This window comes from Cebus imitator, unplaced genomic scaffold (assembly GCF_001604975.1).
Source record: "Cebus imitator isolate Cc_AM_T3 unplaced genomic scaffold, Cebus_imitator-1.0 Scaffold2, whole genome shotgun sequence".
Lineage (NCBI taxonomy): Eukaryota > Metazoa > Chordata > Mammalia > Primates > Cebidae > Cebus > Cebus imitator.
This window is the reverse complement of record NW_016107317.1, coordinates 14,343,881-14,346,553: the sequence shown is the minus strand read 5'-3', so window position 1 is coordinate 14,346,553 and position 2,673 is coordinate 14,343,881.

Sequence of the window (2,673 nt, the reverse complement as noted above, 5' to 3'; positions counted from 1 at the left end):
TAGGAATTTTGCCAATCGGTTGTTAAACACAGCCATTATTAACAATTAGATTATATAAACTTACAATTAAAGTATATTAAAACAAAGGTAGTGAATACTTAAAACTCACAGCTGCCTAATTATTTTGCTATATTATATTATTACCTATGATGTTGAGTTATTTATGTGTTTTGACTCTATAAGGTGGAAGTACTACAGAATAGACTACATCTCTTCCCAACTCCATGTATAGTGATGTCAAGTTGGTAGGTTGAAATTGTCCATGGTGGGAATATTTACACCATGGAAATTGGCAAATATTATAAACCAGGTTTTGTTTTTTTTTTTTTTTCCTGGAAAGCCAATCATTAAACACCTTCACATCCCTGGCTAAAACTAATGGGAAAGGGGCTTTTGCTTTTCACTTTGTTGCTATGCTGGTAAAATATAGTCCTGGAGTAGCAGGAGGGCCATTTTGGTCATCTGGGGAGAGCTTGCCCAAGAACTGTGCTAGTGGAAGGGAAAGTAGAGCTGAGCGCTGTAGAATGACAAGATTCTTATTTTTCCTTTGGCTTCATTGAGGTATAATTGACAAAGAAAAATAGAGACAAGCTTGGTGTGTTGGTTTATTCCTGTAATGTCAACATTTTGGGAGGCAGAGGCAGGAGGATGCTTTAGCTCAGGAGTTTGAGACCAGCATGGGCAAAATAGCAAGATCCTGTCTCTACAACAAATTAAAAATTTAGGCAAGGTGTGGTGGCTCACACCTGTAATCCCAGCACTCTGGGAGCCCGAGGCAGGCAGATCACCTGAGGTCAGCAGTGCAAGATCAGCCTGTCCAACATGGTGAAACCCTGTTTCTACTAAAAATGCAAAAAAAAAAAAAAAAAATTAGCTGGGTGTGGTGGTGCATGCCTATGATCCCAGTACTCAGGAGGCTGAGGCAGGAGAATCGCTTGAACCCAGAAGGCAGAGGTTGCAGTGAGCCAAGATTGTGCCACTGTACTCCAGCCTAGGTGACAGAGAAAGACTCCATCTCAAAAATAAATAAATAAATAAATAATAAAAAGTTAGTCAGAAGTGTTGGCATGCACCTGAAGTCCTAGCTACTCAGGAGGCTGAGGTGGGAGGATCACTTGAGGCTGGCAGTGGAGGCAGCAGTGAGCCAAGGCTGTGCCATTGCNAAAAAAAAAAAAAAAAAAAAAAAACCACAAGACTCTTAATATGAGCATTTGGTATCCTAGTTGGATGAGAAACTGGCTTAATCCATATTAGATTTCTATCGTTTATAAATAAAAGTCTTTCAATAATACAGACTCTATGATCTATCTATAAGACTCCCTCGTAGCTTCTTAATAATATCTGATTTCAAAATTAAATAAAAGGGGGAACTTTTTAGATCATATTTAAGTGTCCATAGTTACTGTCTTTGACAAGAAGTCAAATAAAAAATATTCTGTAATGAACTCAATTTGTCTCATTTAATCCTGCATAATGTTAGCATTAAATGTCTTATAATAAAAATTTAAGCCATAAGACAGATGAAATAAACATGTCGATAATTTCACTCATTTTATAAGATTCCCCCCTCTTTTGAAAATAAAATATTGTGTGTAAGTTGATCCATTTTAAAATAATTTTTTAAAACCAACTTTAAATTATCCTCAGATAATGATTATTGCCTATATTCAACCACAGCACTGTGTCCAGAAAGCCCTGTTAGGATAAAGTTACTCTCCATTTTAAGGACACTGTCCTTTCTCACATAGAAATATTGATTCCATTTTAGCAGTGTGATGTCACTATGATGCACCCTGAGGTGGCGTTTCTTAATTAATGAATGAATCTGGAGTAGGTCCTACTGAAATATTAGGAATACTCTCCAATTTGACACAGCTGAAGTGCCTATTTAACATTTTCTTCCTGGCTCACTATAGCTACGACCCATCTCACATACTGTTGGTTCAAAAGAATCAAAATCCCATCGGTGTGTTCACTTTCTGGTACTCGACTGTTGATAGCTCAGAGGTGTTAGTGGTTAATAGTCAACATTCACAAAAATCTTATGAGGCCAAACCTCATAACTTGCCAAGTGTTAAGATGGTTTAAATTTACCATCCCTGAAATAAAGTGTTCTTTTCTTTCTCTGACGTAAAAAGATGTTAGAGAAAGGCTGTTTTGATTTGGATGATTCCATTTAGAAGTAAACTAAACAACAAAAACCTTGATGCTGGCATTATTAGCTCTGCTAGAATTATCTTTCCATGCCAGAACTTTGGGGTTTCCTTGTCAATAGCTGGCTGCCTCCTCCTAATTCGATTGCTAGTTTGCCCCCTTTTCAATAGTGAGGTGTCATCTTGCAACTATAACAAAAAAAACTATTTCAATTAATGGAATGTAACAAGCACTTTTGGGGACTGACCTTGAGTTAATTCCCTGCACCAGTATTTGCATTTCCCAAAGTGTGTTCCAAGAGCCCTAGATAGGGAAACATTTCATGTCAGTATTTCTCAGTGTGCAGATCATCTGCATCTGAACTACCTGGGCTGTTAAAGCACAGGCTCCAGGGCTGCTTCTGAGGGGCTTGGTAACATGACTTTTCAATGGTTTCTCAGAGTGATTCATATGTACTTTGGGAAAAAGGGGTCTACTAAATTTGTGAATTACTTTGGTTTTTCCTTTCTCTCTTTTTTT